We start from the raw sequence: 20,315 nt of genomic DNA, 5'->3' as shown, positions 1-20,315 counted from the left end.
TGCATCATATGCAATTACACCATGCGGGAAAGCCCGCCAAGCGAGATATATTATGCGCATTTGTGACATTCGCTATTACTGAGCGCACTGCCCAACCACAAATTTTAAACACGCGGTTGATCTTTCACGCATATGGCCTTTAATTTATTTTATTTATTTCAGAAATACTGCCAGCTTTCACAGAAGGCCTTAGGAGGAGTGCGGTTACATGCATTATTAAAGAATAAAAAACACAGCAGAAAACAAAACCAGGTTAACAAGAGGAAAACCTAAGAAATAAAAAACCATCCCGGTGTCGACCTGCCACCACAAAATGGATTAAAACACTCACACATCAGCACGCTGTTCGTACAGTGAAATCGGAAAAAAAGATAACAAAAAAAAGATACTATAAACGCCGACATATGAAACCACATGCGCAAGGAAATGGTAAGAGCAACACAGAAGCAAAATACCCGAACAGATAAATAACGGCAAACCACATGTACGAGAAAAGCCAACAGTAATAAAGAAGCACTACACGTGAATATATCCAGAACAATTTTTCAATTTTGACAGCGGAGACTCGGCGGTCGGGCATTCTGCAATATCAGCAGGAAGTGCGTTCCACTCGCTGACTGTTCTAGGGAAGAAAGAATTTTTAAACACGTTGGTTGTGCAGGTGTATTCTTTCAATTTTTTTTTAGAATGATTTGCACGCGTATTGCGCCGAATAACAGGTTCGATATATAGCTTCTGGTTTATTCCTAGCTTAGAGTGGTAGAGAGAATGCATGTACTTCAGTCGTTCATGAAAGTGACGTAACTGCAGAGGATCTAAATTAGCTTTTTGCACTAGAGCAGTTGCTGAAGTGTGCCAACTGTACGAACTATAAACAAACCTTGCTGATTTTTTTTTATGTTTTCAAGTTTGTTAATATTCATCTTAGTATAAGGATCTCATACTGCTGAAGCGTATTCAAGAAGGGGCCTGAGAAATGTTTTGTAAGCTAGAAGTTTTATTTCTTGATTAGACTGGTGTAGGGTTCTTCGCATAACACTGTCCCTAAATACACATACAAATAGATATTGATTGTAACTTTTGGGAAAGTAGTCGCTTAATCTTCAAGCATTATCTCGTTAAAAAAAACGCCTTTTAAAAAAAATTGACTTCCACAGAGCGCACAGAGTTAGCCACAGCAGGTTCGAAATACATCCTTGTACAGTTCACAATTTCGCCGATTATTCCGATAATTTTAATGGGTAATTCACGCGGAGTTCACGAGGTGCAAGTGTTCGGAAATGAAGGAAATATTTGATTAATTAATTAATGATTGAATGAAGGGATGGCCCTCGGCCGCTGTTCGGGTAATTATGGAGTTAGAAGGAATGGCATTGTAGCTTCTTCACGGTTATTCAAGCTGTTTCTCGTTGCTTGCCATGCTGCCGATCTGCGCGCTGTAAGTCTCCCTCTACCCCGCCGGAGTGGCGCAGTGGTTACGGCGCTCGACTACTGTTCCCAAGGACGCAGGGATCGAATCCCGGCCTCGGCGGCCGCTTTTCGAGGGAAGCGAAAAGCAAGGCGCCCGTGTGCTGTGTGATGTCAGTGCACGTTAAAGAACCCCAGGTGGTCGAAATTTCCGGAGTCCTCCACTACAGTGTATCTCATAGCCTGAGTTTCTTTGGGACGTTAAACCCCACAAACCACCACAACCACATAAATCTACCTCTTTCACACTACTCCAAGCAGGCCGCTCTCACTGCCATAGGTGGCGATGGAATGTTGTATTGCGGTGCTTGATAGAATCTGATCTGCTAAATGAGCTAAATAGCTTGAGAGGCCTATTTCGTACGTTGTAATTGAACCGTGCTTTATTGCTCCGCACAACTACTCGCAAAAGGACTTCATTCTTTCGCACGTATTGATTGCTTTAAAGGATGCACTTTTGGAATTGAAGCCAGTCTGCGTCGCTTTGTATATCGACGATTTCATCTCTATAGCGGCACGCAGGTATATGCGCATGCGCTTCTATTGTGCGGAAACTGTTTCATCGCAGATAATATGTCCATTTGTTACGCGCTGTATTTAGGGCTCTATTCGACAGTGTTAATGGTTTGTTTGGTTTGGTTTATCAGGTATAACGTTCCAAAGCGAGTCCGGATATACTATATGCTGTAGTGGAGGCCTCTGGAAAGTTCGTCCACCTGTGGTTCTTTAACATGCATTGACATCGCACAGCACACAGGTACCTCGCCTTTCGCCATCATTGAAAACCGTCTGCCACTGCCAGGTTCGACTTGGCATCACTGGGCACAGTAGTCAGCACTCTAGCCACTTCACTACTATGGCTTTACTCAGACCGCATTAACAGCTACGAACCAAGGCTCCCTTCCAAATTTCGTTCCCGTTCACGCAATACACTACTCGATACATTCTACCTCTAATAATTCGTGCTTAGAAAATTGGACGCATCAAACACAATCTCTCTACGAACTCTACAATTAGAAATTATAGAGGTTTTCGAGAATAAAGTTTAACGGGTGTGAATTATCGGCGGCAACCTACGTTGCTGCTAAAGTAACAATCTTCGTTCGCTTCCGCACTTGGTAAGCTTCTTGGCAATGAGCTTGTCTTACTTCTGGCTGTTGGATTGTCTCACAAGCCTGTCTAGCAGGGCTGTTCTCTCTATCTTGAGTGGAATTACACATGGGTAGGATATATATACCTATATTTGAATGGCGCGGCGTAGATTGAACTTCGTGACGATAACGAAGTTCGTGCAACACACAACTCGAGAGCGTGTTGCAGCCGGTACTTGATGTAGGCGATGAAGTATGCTGTCCAGCGCTAGAGCGTGCTTGTTTTAATAAAGGCGTGGTTGGCTGCGGCGATAACTTATAATGCTCAACTGCATGCACGCCATTGAAGGTGACAATTCGTGCTGTACAACATGCGTCAAAGATGAGGATACTCGCAGTGCGATATGAAACACGAGGAACCAAATGAATCCTGTAGAGCTAGCGCTCTAAAACCAAACGTCTTATCAACATGCTTCGAAAGTTGATTCCCTTTAACATTGTCTCATTTTATGAGTGTAGCCGGTAGCAGTAGGAATCAAAGTCAATATCCCTAGTAATTGTCATCGACGAAGTTGAAACGTTAACTCAAAGGTCAAATGCACCTTGCGGAAAGCTTACGGCTTAAAACCCTCCGTTTATAAGAGATGCTCATTTGAAAGTTAGACGCTCATTCACTCCAATAATTAAAATATGTATACTATACATAGCAATTCCTATATGAAAGCTCAATACCTTGCACGCCTTCAGGCGGCTGAAATGACGGCCAAATTCTTGTGACAGCTTGACGAACACACAATACATATTGGCTCTCTATCCCAGCGAGAAAACTAGACCCTATGCGGGAAATAACGTTTCTACACTACAAACATTTATGGTATGTAAATTTGAGCGTCTCTTCAAATGTCGCATTTCAACCACTTGAAATGAATAAAGTACCCTAAGCTAACGGGATACCTATAGAAAACTTTTTCTTTCTCTGGGCACAACAATACGCCCCATTATTTATGAGATATAGGCTCAGTTTCAGATGGCAGTAGTAGGAAGGACTCAAAATTCTCCTGAGCGAACACCAGTGAGACTACCCAGATGCCTGGTAATTGGAGTTACTGCACAAAGCGTCTGTTGTAAGCCAGAACATGAAATCCTAATCTTTATGCAAATCAGGAAGAAAGGGAGGGGATACACATGAATAAACTTGCACACATTGTATATAAAAACGCTACCATAGCAAACCTAATGACAAGGAGCAGCTTATAGCTGAGACTTCCTGCGCATGCTCCACAGCTGAACACGAGGGAAAAGAAACAATAATAAAATAACGTAGCAGAATCCCTTTAGCGCCAAGAATGGCACGCCAGCTACGTTGACTTCCTCCATTAGCATGTCGTATAGCTAACCTCTCATTTCGCCACTTTTGCTTGATCAATAGCATAAGATATGTCTCTACCTTTAATAGGGGACTTCTTTGAAAATGTATCAATGCATTTAAGAATTCTCTTCAATACGTGCACCTTTTTCGTCCGTCTGCCAAAACCGTAGTTCAACGGGTGAAATTCTAGGCATTGCTAGTGCTGACAAACTTCAATGTGTTGATGTACATGATAATGAGCGAAAGGCTTAATGCAGAACAATACGTAAGCACGGAAGCCCTTCCAAACGACATCTTCAGGGAAATGAACCCTATGTATTGAGACCTCTGTTCCGATGAAGGTTTATACTGGTGTATGCAGGAAAATCCAAACTACTTGTGCGTTATAATGTAGTTATAAAGTGAGCATCTCAAGATGCCCACATAAGAATACCCATTCCGTCTTCGGGCTCTATTAAACTATATTTTGCTTCTATTGTGGTATCAGGGACGATGCTAAATGCATCTTTAAACATGTCGCAAATTACCCTGGCTTCCATAGCTAACACCTCCCAGTCCCCAAATGACATCCAAGTACCTTGCGTGCACTGCTACCGCCAAAGTGTACTAATATTTCTGTGCATTCCATTGAGCCCACTTCATTCAATTTAAAACCTAAAAATCGCAGCATACAGATGAATCGACAACATAGGGCGGTATGTCCTCTGTGTGGTATGACAAGGGCGGTACATCCATGTCCTGTGTCGGCCTATGTTTTTCATTTTGAAACCTGAAATCAACAGGCCTACCTATCTACCTTCCTAAGTTATCAATTCGTAAGTTGAAGTTCATCCTGTTTCTTTAGGGCGCAAAAGCAAACTAATAAACAATTTTCTCTCTAAAACCTGCAAAGCCCTTGTCATATATATTTGGACTCTTATGATTATGTAGAAGTTTTGTAATTATTGACCTCAATATAAATTCTGAGCCCGTTCGTTTCATACATTGCTTCCTTTCATACGCGTTGAATCTGCCAAGCTAGAACAGAATTCTTATGTTATGATTTGGGGACACAAAGACAGAATCAGGCGAGCAAGTGTAGCTATGTTGTCTGTAGAGCGTAACAGGCTGTGCATAGCAGCTTAGGTGGAGCACTCTAAGATAAAGGGGAACCGACGACCGCAACAGAAGAGGATGTAAAGACCCGTCGTGTAATTGATCATACCATTCGACTGTATGAAAGTACAAATCATTTGTGATGACCAATATCTCTTTATTTCTAATCAATATAAACTCAACATGCCGAAAACAGAGGAAAGTAGCTCTCGCTACGTGTATCCTGGCGTAGCTTAGCTAAGCCACTGTTAATTTTTTGGCCATCTGCTCTTTGGCGCGCGCTTCGGATGTCTCGTCAGCTGTAGTCAATCGACACCCTGCATCACCGTTAGGGCTTTTGGCAGTTGCACGTCGGCGTTACATTTTTGTAAGTATTGTGTGCTGCATTCCGCAGAAAGAAGCAGATAATATCAGTGAAGTTGACAAATTATCCACTCACACAACCTATGCATCCGCTCGTGCTTCTTTAACGCAAGGTATTACTTCGACACAGGGCGCACTGCACGAAGCCAACAATGATCAGCTTTAATTAGCATGCACAACCTTTTGCAACCGATGTTAACATAACATAATCGCAAGGACCGCAAGTGCGATAATTTTCAGACCACTATTGCTTTTTCCCAGTGCCATTCGCGGCCTGAAGAACATAATGCGTGAAAGGTCATACGTCATATGTTAAAAAAACCCTCACTGCACTAAAAACATTATGCATGCCGTGAAACATTGACACCTGTTATCGCTGCCTAAACACGAGGAAAAAAATTCCAGTTCTATGATATATTGGGCGCGAGCGCCACCACTGGAGCGAGCGGCGCTAGTGTCGACCTAGGGGAGAAAGTGGGATCACGTGACTCCTCTTACTGCTGCTGAAGCAGACGCTCGATTGAATTTGTGCGTTTTAAAAGCTAATGGTCGCGTTTATTCTTGTCGTGTGGATTGATATAGAATGCCAGCTTTGCACTTTTTGATCTTGCATCGTTATTGAGGCTGCTGACGTTTATTTAAGCTCTTGCTACGGTCCTTTACTGCTCTTCACCCGGACGTAAGCGAGGAACCCTGCACAAGCTCCCATACCCAAAGTAAGCTCACAGAATTCTCCTTCATTGATTAAAATTGCAATGGACAAATCAGCGAGGTAGTATTCTCATGATGTGCGCTGCAGAAATTTCAGCGAGCGAGATTTTGTTGATCGAGTTGGCGCTAAATGTTTGGTGAGCGGCAGAAAAAACGGTGCGCGCGTTTTAATTGGCGCTTATCACTTGTGAAGCTAACGATGCTATTGCTGGAAGAATGGAAAAGATGCTGACTTCTTCATGAAGCAGTATCCCTCCTCAGAAAGGAGGGATCGTGCGAAGGCCAGAAGGTCTTAAATTATTATAAATGAACGCGTTGACACAGAAGTTTCACTGAAGTGAACTAGAAGATTCTGCCGCCTCGGGCAGTTGTATGCATGGTGAGTTGTCTTAGGCAGCGTCTCCAGTACTACAGTAATTTCAAATGACAGAGTCCGTGAATAAACGAAAGAGCATTGCATACATGTTGTGGTGTGCTGCTCGAGATATGCATGCATAAAAAAAGACTACTGTGCGCGGGAAAAACAAACATCCACTCTAACCAACAGTGCCAATGTCGGTAGTAAGAGCACAATAATTTGCTGGGTGGAACACACGTCTTAACCCTCGCTAAAAAATTAATCCAGGTCATCGCCGCAGTCAAATGTGTTTGCTCTACTACGTTCAAGGGAGCAGCTGGCGAACGGTGCCGCTTCCGGCGGCACTAAGCGAAGGCGCTCAACATCTGTCAGGCTCCTGACAGTCCTCTGATTTTGAACAGGAATCCCATTACCTGTGCACCCTACATCTGGCTGGTTATGTGATAGCCTCAGATTTCGTTTTTTTTTTCATAAGAGGAGAAATGCTGCAGCCGGTGCGCGTCGTCGTAGCAGTAAAGCTCGCCAACGTCGATAACTCTTATTCGATGAAGTGCTCTTTTGTCGAATGACTGGGTCTTTTACCTCAAGATAAGCTTATACAGGCCGAGACCAAGGTGTATATTAAATAAATAAATGAAAGTAATGCTAATGTGCAACTGAACTGCCTAGGAAAGTATCCTACAGCAGCCGTTCAACGTGCGTTATCCCACTTCGTCATGCGGGCACTTCCGAGAGGTGGCGCCACGGTATGTTCTCGCACCCAATACCTACGACGCATAAGGCACGAATCGCTACTGGGTGCACATACGGTGGGGTGACCAGAAATGAAGAGAGCGAAACGTTTTTAAGGAAAAACACAAAAGGACGCTTAGATTGATCGGTCAGTAAAGAAAATCGCCGTTGGAAAATACACGCATTTTATAATGGCTAGACCGCACGATAAATTAGCACGAAACGCTGCCGTGCAGCACCAACGCAAACAGTGCATAAATAACTCATTGCACGAAGTGTAAAAATACGCAGATAAACAAAAACCTGAAAATGGAATATGTAGAGCCATTTCGAGTTTTGTTTCTATTGGTGTCGTAGACTCAGTGAGCGTAGTCAGCGTTGTACGGGTGCAGGGGGAATGGGGGGTTAATTAGGATGGCCCAGAAATTACAATATTAGCAGCGAAGTAAGCTGGGCTCATGTAAATCTGGATGCACCTGCTTGAGTTTTATGGTATGTTTTAAAACTGCACTTCGCTTTTGATGGAACAGTCCATGGAAGCAGTTTTACAACGTTTCTGAGCCCAAAATCATATCAAATAAATCAAGAGCAACAGCAGCCAACTTAAGGATTGAAATGCCGATATATGAAAATCAGACCGCGGAATAGCGTCTTGTTATACTTTACTCAAACTCTCTCGACGTTGTTTCATTCAGAGGGTCAAGACCCCTCGTGCATAGCAAGCAGAGAAGTATGATGTGCTGCTTCCTCAAAGGTAATGCCCTCCTATATTTTGAGATAAAAATAAATCCATAAAATGCGCTATATTAATATCCACTAGTCATTAAAGTATATGCATCATGCTCAGGCTTTATAGGTACGACCAGACTAAAATCGCAAGAAAGTAGCAACTGCGGCTTCTTCGAGTTGCGTTATACAGATATGAAACGGAAGCGATAAGCGTTCTTGAAATGAACAGTGTCCACGCAAGGCACGAGACATAAGCCGTGTCAAACTAGGCTTACGAACAGATACCACATTTTCTGAACTTGCTTGTGTTACTTCATTAACAGGCAGTTTATGCCTTTATTATATAATCGGTAGTCCTTCAAATGGCACAGTGCTGCATTCCGCAGAAAGAAGCAAATAATATCCGTGAAGTTGACAAATTATCCACTCACACAATCTATGCATCCACTCGTGCTTCTTTAACTCAAGGTATTTCTTCGACACAGGGCGCACTGCACGAAGCCAACAATGATCAGCTTTAATTAGCATGCACAGCCTTTTGCAACCGATGTCAACTTAACATAATCGTAAGGACCGCAAGTGCGATAATTTCCAGACCACTATTGCTTTTTCACAGTGCCATTCGCGGCCTGAAGACAATAATGCGTGAAAGGTCATACGTCATTTGTTAAAAAAAACCCTCACTGCACTAAAAACATTAATCATGTCGCGAAAAATTGACACCTGTTATCGCTGCCTAAACACGATGAAAAAAATTCGAGTTCTATGATATATACCTACGACGCATGAGGCACGAATCGCTACTGGGTACACATACGGTGGGGTGACCAGAAATGAAGAGAGCGAAACGTTTTTCTGGAATAACAAAAAAGGACGCTTAGATTGATCGATCGGATAAGAGAATCGCCGTTGGAAAATACGCGCATTTTATAATGGCTAGACCGCACGATAAATTAGCACGAAACGCTGCCGAACAGCACCAACGCAAACAGTGCATAAATAACTCGCTGCACGAAGTGTAAAAATACGCCGATAAACAAAAACCTGAAAATAGAATATGTAGAGCCATTGCGCTCTCACATCTCACAGGTTGCGCTCGAGGTGGTAAGAGCTGAAATATCGGCAGTGTTTGTGCCCACACACAAATCGCGCGCCAGTCAGTGCGCGGCCATATCACTTGTCAACAACTTTTTTTTTCACAGACAAGCCTTACATTTTCTTCCTCCACGCGAACGATAACGGCGCACATTTCGCAGAACACTTTCTCTGTGCCTTCTGATTAAGTACTATTAAGAGAAGCCAAAGGCTTCATGCTCCTTGCTTACTGCGCTGTTATGTGACGCTGCTTGCAGCCTTCTTCGTTGCTAGCTGATAGCGTTGACGGATCCCTTAAGTGACGATGGTTGTAGAAGTTTGCGTCGGCGGAATTACCGACCCATTAAGGAACCTGTCGTCACAGTAACCGTTGAGCGGTGCAAGGAAGGTGGTGGGTGCCGGAGTCGGAGTGGTTCAGCATGTTGCAGGTGGTTGTATATAGCGCTTTATTCTGCAAATCCGCTGGCACAGCTGTGCATTACGTAAAGGCGTCAGATAACGGCGGTGGTTGAGATGTTTTCTGCTTCTACTTGGAAATTGCAGTGTGCACGCGTGGTGTTTCTGCGGCATGAATGGCTCTCCTCTGCTATCACACTATCAAAGTTCTTTAAATTTCTAGAGAGTGCAACCTCCACAAAGTTTCGTGATAACGTCATAATTTAGTTTCATCTGTTAAAGTTATTTGTCCTTTACTACATACTTTCAGCACGTCCAACGTTCGCGACATACATGCCACGTCGTCGAGAGCACGCCTCCCTTCAGTGTAATTTTGCTGCCAGTACTCTATTTATATTAGTATTCAAGAGACTTTTAACTGAGAATGCTTTTGCATGCTACGGTGCTCAAGTTAAATTCGCGCGCTAAAATCGAAGTAACCCAGCTATGGATAATGGAAAGTCTCGAACAACACAAAACCTCTTTTGCCCGTCTTCAGCAATTCCAGACTAATCTCGGTGCATCGCGCGCTACCAACAAAAGTTTAAAAACCCATTTTCGACACTGTGCATAAACAAAGTATACAAAGTCATTCTTGCTCAACAGTCAGGCAGTTCCATGCCTGCAGCTGTTCAAAACAACAAATAAAGATTTAAATCCTTCACTACACCTTTGTTAGTCATATCAACAGCTTGTCAAGGTCATGGTTACTCATGGTTACTTATGGTTAGTCATAGAGTGCTCACCAGTTCATGGTGTCTGCCATTAGAGGCGCATGAGAGGCATTGCATAGTAACAGCAGTGGAGCTACTGCATGCCCAAGAATGAAATGCTGTCGCATGGCCTCACGTAAGGAAGTTAAAGTGTGCCTCGGGATGTTTTTCATCGCCTCTTGCTTACCGGCCAGGCTCGACATTGGAGCAGTCAAGAAAAAATGATACTAGCTTTACGCTGCACACAATACCATTAAGCGTGGCGTGACATGGTCCATAGGGTCACGAAGAGTCGGACACGACTGAACGACTGAACTGAACTGAACTTACGCTGCACCTTTGGCATGCACCCTTCATTCTTCGTAACAGACTTAATAGCCCCTCACAGGTAAGTCACCTGTATGTCATGGCATTAGGAGGTAGATAGCACTAAATAGTGGCGCCCATATTGACGTGAATCAGATGACTGGAAAAATGTTTGAGATCACTGCGGTCACCCGCGCTGAAGAAATGCGTGAGCATTTGTCCTCAGTTGTGTAACCTTGCACTACACGAGACCACTGTGACAATGTTTTTTTGGAACGGAGTGCCTTTCCTCCCAACGCTGCCACGAATGCCGCGCCGTCAGCCCCTCACGATTTAAGTATTCCTAGGGCCGCTCCATGGCGGCGGACGGTTGCTGGGGACGCCATGACTGCGCCGGCGGCGATAAATACGGCAACGTCGCCGAGATGACATCACCACTGTGGGAAGGCATATATCATAGGCTCTCTGTGGCACTTCCCCTCCTGGCTACGCCGCGGCGGCGAGGAAGAGGCGCACGACCTCTCCTCTCCAGATCATGTGGCAGCCTCCTTCCCCCTCTCTCTTGACTGCTGTGAAGTGAGTGAGTGCGTGTGTTGTCTGTATACCGAAAGGAATGCGGACCGGACGGGCCAAGAGATCGAACGCTTCTCCAGCCAGATGCACTGCTCAGGTGAACCCAGCTATTGCTTGATCGCGCGCACGGCCGAGGAAGACCATTAAACGGTTAACCCTTTGGTCCTCGGTGTTTGTGTCGTTCATTGGGGCCACCGCTGTTGTCTGAGCTGGCGAAGCGTTGTTTGCTCTGAGAGCGGAGCCGCAGCCCCGTAGAGAATCCCACATTTTTGGCGCACCAACGTGGATCCCTGTTGCCGTTCCAGCGGGGAAAGCTAGCTCTTCATGAACAGCATGACCAGTCCGCGCTACGGGCTGTCTGATCTAGTGATGTTGGCCCACGTCTGCGACCAGGATGATGCGATGTTGAGAGGTCAATTGGACGTGTTGCATGATGCCGCAGGCGCGGCTACCGTCCGATCGTTGCGCCAGGCGTTTCCGGTAAACACTTTAAGCTGGAACAGTCCGATGTCTGTGGCTGTATAAGCTCTGTTCTTTTGAACGTGTCCCCTGGCACACCCGCCGATGCGGCTCGCGCTAGTTACGTTCGCGCTGGGAACTCCCGGTTAGCATCCGAAGTACGTGCCCAGTTGCAGTGGCTTCCAGGCCCAATCGCTCGGCCATGTGACAGGTGCGACTGCCAATGCGGCTCGCCAAACGAGTTTTAATACAGGCAATCTTGAATTAACTCGTTGAGCCATCGCCAGTCGGCGGCGGCCACCCGCTATGCACGCTGGCTGGCCCGTTGGCCAAATGGCGTCTACACCCCTTATAAAAAGGAGTTTTGAATTGCAGTTGACTAATCATTGAGGACTTGTTGAGATGACAGAAATTCAATGGAAATTCAATATGTGTTGTGCCCAAACAACACTCACTCAATGGAATTTTTGTGCACAAAAGTCAACATAATTTTCATTGATGATTGCTGATGAGATTCTGTTGCTTTCCAGTGTTGTTGTTATGATGTGTGCCACTTTGTGTCGTCATGAACTATTCAGACAAGGAAAAGGGACTTTAGCGACTAAAGTAGTGAAAGGCGAAAGCCTGAGGGCCGCATTTGTGCTACGCAGCCGGCACTAATTAGTGAATAAACTTAATCAATTATCAGCTGATTACCTAATTAAATTAAGTAGGCAATCAGTCGATTGCATAAGTAATCGATGAAACATAAATCAGTTAATGAATTGCTTAGTTAGTAATTGATTGGTAATTAAATGATAAATTCAATTAGTAATTTATCATTGATTGACGTAATTTCAAAGAAATGATCAAATAGTGAATAATTTTCTTTCCTAGAATCAAGCAATTATTGCCTCTTCATTATGAGCATTGTCCCTTTTTCTATTTTTAATTTAATGCATCGATAATTCAAGTATTAGAATGATTTCGTTAACTCGTCACCGCCTATCGCACACCAATCAATCACTAGAAACTCTAATTACTATGGTACAATTTTTTTGCGCAGACCCCGATTATTTCCGACATACGGGGCCGACTACTACGCCGACAGCATATAGTCCGACGGGTTTTAGACCGAACAAGCATGTATGCACGCATGAGAACACCATTCAATTCACATTATTATTCACCTCGACACGAGGTTCGAAACACAGATCACAGTACGCTAAAGAAAACACACTACAAAGCCTTTCCGCAGCTCGCAAGAAGAAACCCGGCATTGAAACAACTCCGAGCAAGAACACTGGCCAAAACACACTGACACTAAAAAAACTAGTTCGACAGCTACAGCAACAAAGCTTGCTGTGTCCTTTTAATCGTTCGCGATTGCAGCGCCGCCATTAGAGCGAGACGTATTTGTGTTGTTTTTTTACAAATGGACGCATAATTATTTTTTTTCTCAGAATCCCTTTTGCCAAATATCACGCATATTTTGTTTTTATTCACGAAAAATGAACGAGAAAACATATATTTATTTATTTTAAATATGCGTGCCAAAACATCTAAGCGCATGCGACTTTAGCGCCGTTGATTCACTTGCAACGGACCTGTCAATGGCACTACTGACACTCACTATTGGCTGTTCAGCGTTTTCACGGTGCCGCGAGGTGTTGCGTTGCACACACGTGCATTTATTTTTTCGTAGCTGTTGTATGGACTACGTGGCATCGTTTTATAACTGATGCAGGCAGACGCTTACTGTATAGAAGCCTCCGACATCCCTCATATTCTAGTGAAGTGGGCAGAAGAAGTGGATGTTTACCTCGTCACTGCGATCGCCGACTTGGAAATAGGCCTAGCTCCGTCTTTTGACATAACGAAATAGAATCAAGGACCTTCAAGGCACGGTTTTCAACATCTTCTGGAAAGCCGGAAGACGAGCAGCACCGGCAGAACTTCTTGAGCTGGGTCAGTATTCTTGTTTTCTTTTTTTTTTGCGTGTAGGGGCGTGCATTTGTGGGTCTGCGTTAATACTGTTGTTCACACTTGCGACTCGCGGAGCGACCTCCGCAAGCGGCGAGTGCGACCGCTTTGGTCGAAAAGCGATAGTCGCGGGCCGTTCCGACACTGCTCGATTTTCCAGCCGCGCGACTACTAATCGCAAACCGGTAACCAATCGGCGGCTCAGGAACATGGGTTAGCTTTACACTGTGGTAAACAGTCTAGATTGACAAAATGTGGAAAGCAGGTCGCATTCGCAAGTGTGAACATCGGTCGCGCTGCGCGACTCTTTGGTAGCATGCAACAGCCGATCGCACGTCCTTCGCGAGTCGCAAGTGTGAATAGACCATTCTTTTTTCCCCCGTGTTTCCTGTTATGTCCGATACTCAAAAAAAAAATGGGACAGATTTCAGTACCGTGGGAGGAAATGCTAATCGTAATTCCCGGCGTGTCATTAGAAAACGGGCATTGAAAAAAAAAAAGTTGGCAGCGCCGTGTTAGCTAGGGCAACATTCCACCTTTCAACTTGTGTTGCGTCTCCTTTGGTCAGTTTCCTCTAAGCTTTTTTTTTTATATAGCATTCGCGTTTATTATTGCTGGCTTGAACGCTTGTAACACGGAGTGGTACACAAGAAATGAGTGAATTCCGTGGTTTCATCAGTGATATTGCCTTGTGCTCTAGTGCATTCGTCGTGACAACCCTTTGTGTGCCGTATAGTGGCCGTAGATGAATCTCATGCAATGGTAAATGTTTAGTAATGTCGTACGCATTATTATAAAGCAGGAATACAGCGAGAAAAATGTCATGTCTACCTTTTTTTTGCTTAAACCTCGTATGTGCCACATGAGGAAAATCTCACTTTGGTTACTGAGGCTGCCTGTTTGAACTAACTGGAAGAACTTCTGTCTCTAAAGGGAGCAGACTCCATGCAAACAAAAATAGGTATATCAGGCTTTAGTAGCCAAGTGCAGTGTGCAAGAGTGTACAAGTTGGCACAGATTGGTTGCCCCATTCCATGGTTTGGATATCTGTAAGAGGTTTTTAATGAAAAACTACAGTTCAAACGGGCAAAGGACAAACCATGAGAAGTGCGTAAAACAAGTACTGTGTGTTGTACAGGACTAGTAGGCTGTGCGGCAGCCTGTGTCCCTGAACTCTTCAAGGCTACTGCCCCACATCCCTGCTTGGATAAGCGGCACTTTCATCTACTTGTCTTTGCTGTCGGCGAAGTTCCCCCCCTTTACTATACTTTTTCATTTATTTTCAGTACGACACATGCTGTGACTGCCATGGCTGAAGAGCTGGAAGCAGAGCTTTGGGGAGTAGCAGCCTAAAAAGAACTCTTAAAATGCCTTGTGGAAGCTCAAAAAGCATCTGGTAAGCCATAGCTTGGTGCATTTGTCTTCAGTGTGGTATATGTGGGTGTACAAAGTATACATTTTACAGTGTCGTTTAAAGGGATGGCATTTTGAGCTTTCAGAAAAGAAATAAGGCAACAAGCACACTTATTCCAGTAATGTTTAGTAGCTAGTATTCTTCTTGCTGTATCATAAATTCACTTGAAACTTAAATGAAGAAATAGAAATGATTTCGTGTTTTTTTTTTCAAACTGATTGTACCCGTTCTTACTGGACAACTCTGCATGTTGCATGAACTAGTTTTTAAATTGACTGCATGATTTGGTCCCAGCGAAACAGCTAATGATAAACACATCTTTGCTATGTTACATGCCATAAACAAGCAATGAAAAGGGCCCATGAAAAAATATTTGTACACTTTGGGGGGCTTCTGATTTATCTACAGTCTGATGCAACTCGAGCAAGACAGACAAATATATTTGTTCTTCATAAAGGAGATCCAGCCATTGGCATCAACTGTTTGTTGTGAGGTTGACTTAATCTTGTTAGCCGAGAGTAATCCCTTGTCACTATCGAGTGCCTATACCGAGGGTCTCTTAACTTTGGGCCACAGCAGCCAGTAGAGCTGTGGTGTGGACTGTTGGCTCAAAAAAGTTAAGGCTTTGTTTCGAAAGCATGTGCCATTTCTGTGAGCCAGCTTTAACAGTACAATTATTTTCAAACTAAAGTCGATTAAAATGCCTCGTGCCCAGGTGGCATGTGTCCTTTTTGGGAATGAAGAGGCATATTGGCCTCTTAATCTGTGTGAACTTTAGATAGGTGTCAGCTGCATTGATAGCCCAAACATTCCCATTTTTATTGCATGTGCATTAAACATAACAGCAATGCCACTAACCATTCATTTTTTTTTTTAGGTATCGCCTAGATAGGACAATCAGCTGACTTGGACTGCCAAAATAAGATTGGCATGAGATAATTTTTTTGTCTCACTGGTGCCTGTCCCAACTGTCAGTCAGTTGTTGTCAGGTTGCTAGAAAAATTGTTAGCTAATATCTTTCAGAAATTGGCAAATGGGTGCATATTATACTACCTTCATTGAGCTCGTTACATCCTTTTTCTTGCTATATGTAATTCCCTGAAATAGACCGTCGTTCATGCATCGAGATAAAAAAAAATAAAGTATTGCAGATTACCTGAGAATGAATGGCAATAATCTCTGCTTGACGAAGCCACTCTTGGCTACAAGGTTGTGTTTCAGTGGAGTTAAAATACAAAATGTTTATGAACTGTTCATGTTCAGTGAATTTTGAAGAACTGAAGGGGATCTTAACTGTTCCAGATGCTCACCTCATAGCCTTCATATTGCTTTAGGCCATTCAGCTTAATATACCAATTTTCTTCCTTTGGAATTACTTTTACACTGAAAAACCAGGTCTGTGAATTCAATATATTTTGCCACGTACAGTCTTTTTTTTTAGTTGAGATTGTGCCATCAAAGACCACATGTTTAATGCATTGCGTATTTTCCAGTCATTTTTCTTGATGTACGTGCATACATTAATTTGAGATTACTGATTCACATTGTTTTTTATCCCTCATTGTTAATGTTCATCGATAGTGTCCCAAGTTGCCTTTAGTCTTTCAGCGAGGCGTAATCTTGCTTATTGCAGTATATTCAGTACATTGTATGTGATACCAGCTTAGTGGGGAATGAATACTGATTTAATCTTGAATTGTTATTTGCACAGCCTTTCTCTAAATCTTGACAGTGGAGGGATTTTGTTAGCCGTATAATGATACTCTTGCAGCATTCTAGGAAGTATCAAGCTTGGAAGGGAGAGGACCAGAATTCCTCCAAGCTTCAAGATATTTGGAATTGTGCTCATTCAGATAGGTTACATGGCTTGTGTTGCACTTTGTGTAAACGAGTGAAAGCATTATTTTTGGCCTTTGTTGAGCTTTGTGTCATTTAGCCAGTAGTAATACATGCCAGATAGATAATTGTCACTGTTTTCTATACTGATTCCGCTTATTTCTGAATTGCTGTTCTTGCAGGTAGACATTGGAGGTGGGCCCCTCCTGGACAAGGCACTCTTAGAGCACCTTGGGCACCCTTGCGGCCATACAAGTGCTGGAAGATTTACCAGACCCCTGTTGCACCTTGTTTGCTGCAGAACTGAAGACCAAATCCTTGTATGGGATGTGGAGCAACATCCAAAAGGATCGCATTGGGAAAGAGGTGCTCGACTTGGTGTGCCTGGAAGCCGCCATACGTAAGTTACTGCATGCGTATAAATCAAACAAATGTAAAAATATGGATAAAGAGGGAAATGATGCCAACTAACTGTTGATTTTTTGTATAATCTGCTTATGCACCTTTGATGCGGTACAGTTATCCAACAACACACTTCATAGCAGTTACATTGCACTTCACTCTGTTGCATAAAGTGGATGTGATGATGTGCATGTGGGTTGTTGCAGTAATAGAGAAAGTTGGTTATGGATATTGTTTGAACCGCATAAGGAAATAGATTTCACCTTGCTTAAAGTAAGAGCTTCGTGCACCGACATTATTGGCCTTGTTATACTAGAGGCTGTGCTCACAGCTGATTGGGTGGCAGCAATCCCCCAAATGACCACTTCATCTATTCGCAGCTGCAGATCATCGGACTGTTGTGGGTTCTATCATTATCACATATGGAAAACACTTGATGTTCTGAGAAGCAGTTCTTTATCTCTTCTGCTGCCAAATTTTCACTGTATAACACAATAACTAAGTTAGTTTTTGCAGGAAGTAGGACTGCAATTCAAATCTACATGCAACTTCTTGGAATTCTGCAGAGGGAATAATTTAGCAGGCAAAGAGAAAAGTGTTCTCCTTTGGTAATCCAAGAAAGTATTTGAATGCTTATTTGGGACAATGCATCTGTCTGTTCTTAAAACATTTTAACCTAGTCATTATGCTGCCAGTTTCGTGGGCAGGGTCTGTAGTGCAGTTAAATTTGACCACTTGGGCCAGATTATTTGACAGTTAAGGTTTCTCTGGTATTCAGTATGAGAGGCACTGTGTTTTAGCAATTTTCTGTGTCTGAGAGAAGTTTTACTAGTTGAAAACATGCACATAGTGCTATCTATAGTTGATACAACTCAAGAAGTGGCAAATACCCATCAAAGGAGGCTCTCCATTCAGTACGGCTGACCTGTTCATGTGACGTGACGTGGTGGTTAACCACATAGTGTGAAAGAGTAGTGAATACTGTATTCCATCCCTCCAACTCTCCTTACACCACCGCATCCCTACTCTAAATAATATGTCCAATGGCACAGTAAAAAAGTGCCTCCTCCCCTTTTACGCCTAGCTTCCGCTGTAGCACCACGAAGTAAGCTGCCCGCAAGATTAGCCGCAACAATTGCAGGCAACCCCTACTGAAAATAACTCTATATAGGACCTATTCATATAGGGTTATTGGACATGGGAGTTGTGGGAAATAGGAGTTGTGGGAAACAGGAGTTGTGGGAAACAGGAGTTGCGGGATAGGAGTTGAGTTGTAGGATAGGAGTTGCGGGATAAAGGACATATGGGACAAGCAAGCAATGCTGCCGAAACATTGTGCCTATATATATATATCCTAACATGGTTTAAATTTCCAGGTGCACTGTTTCTGCAGCACTAACTGCTTTGCATGAAACGGATAAGCAGCTTTTACTTCTCATGGATGAAAATTGTCACACGTGCTCCAGCTACAGCGAGCTCTAGTGTAGAGGAATTAAAGTGTACATACAACTTAGGAGTGACGTGCCCGTGTGTTTATTTCCAAAATCACTTGTTGAAATCGTTTAACATCTCTCCGATGTATCTGTTCATTTTTTATGCGGGCATTTCCTGGGAGCTCTGATGGGTTTGCAGCGACATACGCTTGAAAGGCATCTGAAAAAGATTAAGCACAAAATGGTTGTAACATACTGATGGGTTTCAGAACGCTCATTTACATATCTGAATTCCTCGCTTGCATCAATCCTAAACAATGTTTCAATATGCAACAAATATTATATTTCTTGTTATTGTAAGTTGGGTTTCAAAACTTTCCTCACGTACTGTACACCTCTGAAATCTCCCGTGCATCAGTGCTAAACAATGCTGCAATACACAGAAAACAATCTACTTCCTATAATTAGTTTTTGCCAAACCTTGAGAAAGTGGCGGTTATTGATCCTCTCTCTCTGGAAACCAATATGTTAAATAGCTAAGATTACAGGGGCGAGCATGCAAAAATCAGGCAGCCCTGTATTAATGTGCCGTGAACATAGATGAAGTGTGGCAAGATTGGCTTAGTTCTCTGGCAAGCACTAACAAACAGTGAATTAAGGTACATTTACAGTGGCATGTGCTATTCGCAACTTTTTGCAATCCTGGCCCCTCCCTATCTTTAGAACAAAATTTAGCTGGTGAGAAACTGATTGCAACTTCTTTTGGAACTGCTATTCCACACTAGTCGAACCCAGATATATGGAACTGAAAGGGGATCGCAAAACAGTTCGATATATTGATAATTCGATACAGAAATCGGCTTGAGACGCCACTAGTGATCGTGAAAAATTATACTGTATTTGTTGCGAAATCAACACACTCGCATAATGAACCCACCCCCCAATTTTGCCCCCCAGAATTTGAAAACCAAAAAAACAAGCGTTCGGAGGCACGACCTTCCGTTTCAGCCCTTGCATCCACTGCTCATTATTGGCAACGCACCAAGATGTATGCAGCGATAACAACACGCAGTGTTTATCTTTTGACTATACTTTTGATAGACACTGCAGTAGCAGGGAGCGAACTTGGCGATAGAGCGAAGTGCAAGAGTGTGCCCACTCTTCCGCCGAGCTTTATCTCTCCCCTTCCTCTCCCTTTCCCAGTCTGTGTTCGCAGCAGCCTGCACTACGCATGCGCGGACAAGCCAGCTCAGCCCGTGGCAGACGCTTTCTCCAGTTCTCCAGTATGTTGTGAACGCTCTCCGTGCGGCGACTGACGTGCGTCTCGTGTCCTCGTGCTGCACGTGCGTAATCTACGGCGGCTGCGGATGCAAAAAGCAGCAGTGTTTTTTTTTTTGCGGGAGCTGATCAGTGCCATCGTGCTGAACATGCGGTGCAGCGTAAGCCATGGCGGCTGCAGACGTTAAGGAGTGGCAGGCGTTTCTTTTATTTTGCGACAGACGTCCATTCTTACATCTATGAATCAACAAAAGCACGCGGTCAGCTGCGATCATGACACCGACTTTTAACATTGTTCGTTTCAAACGGCATTTGCAGCTATCACGCTTTCCAATGATTTTGTGGCAGTTTACTGCACCCACCCCAAGCGCAGCGTGATAAATCGAACCAGGCTTATTCAATCAAGCCATCATGAGCACTCTGCAAGTTCGCTCCCTGCAACCGCAGGATCTATCATAAGTATAGTCAAAAGATAAACACGCCGTGACATTTAG

The 20,315-nt window shown here is 43.6% G+C and overlaps 1 long non-coding RNA gene across 2 annotated transcripts in view; it reads left to right on the top strand.

Moving 5' to 3' along the window:
- The first annotated feature begins 5,893 nt into the window (after positions 1–5,893).
- The window catches only part of LOC146195222 (uncharacterized), a 37,685-nt gene continuing 23,263 nt past the window's right edge, over positions 5,894–20,315 (top strand). Inside the window, exons 1-4 of one of the 2 annotated variants that reach the window (XR_014705988.1) lie at positions 5,894–6,101; positions 13,223–13,443; positions 14,745–14,854; positions 16,891–17,108. This is a non-coding gene — a long non-coding RNA (uncharacterized LOC146195222). Of the gene's footprint in view, positions 6,102–13,142; positions 13,444–14,744; positions 14,855–16,890; positions 17,109–20,315 lie in introns of those variants that run through there. The other variant, XR_014705987.1, reaches the window with a different exon arrangement.

This window comes from Amblyomma maculatum, chromosome 3 (genome assembly GCF_055883805.1).
Source record: "Amblyomma maculatum isolate TAMU_Amacu chromosome 3, ASM5588380v1, whole genome shotgun sequence".
Taxonomy (NCBI): Eukaryota; Metazoa; Arthropoda; class Arachnida; order Ixodida; family Ixodidae; genus Amblyomma; species Amblyomma maculatum.
The sequence above is the reverse complement of the archived record's forward strand: the minus strand, read 5'-3'. Positions and strand labels throughout refer to the sequence as shown.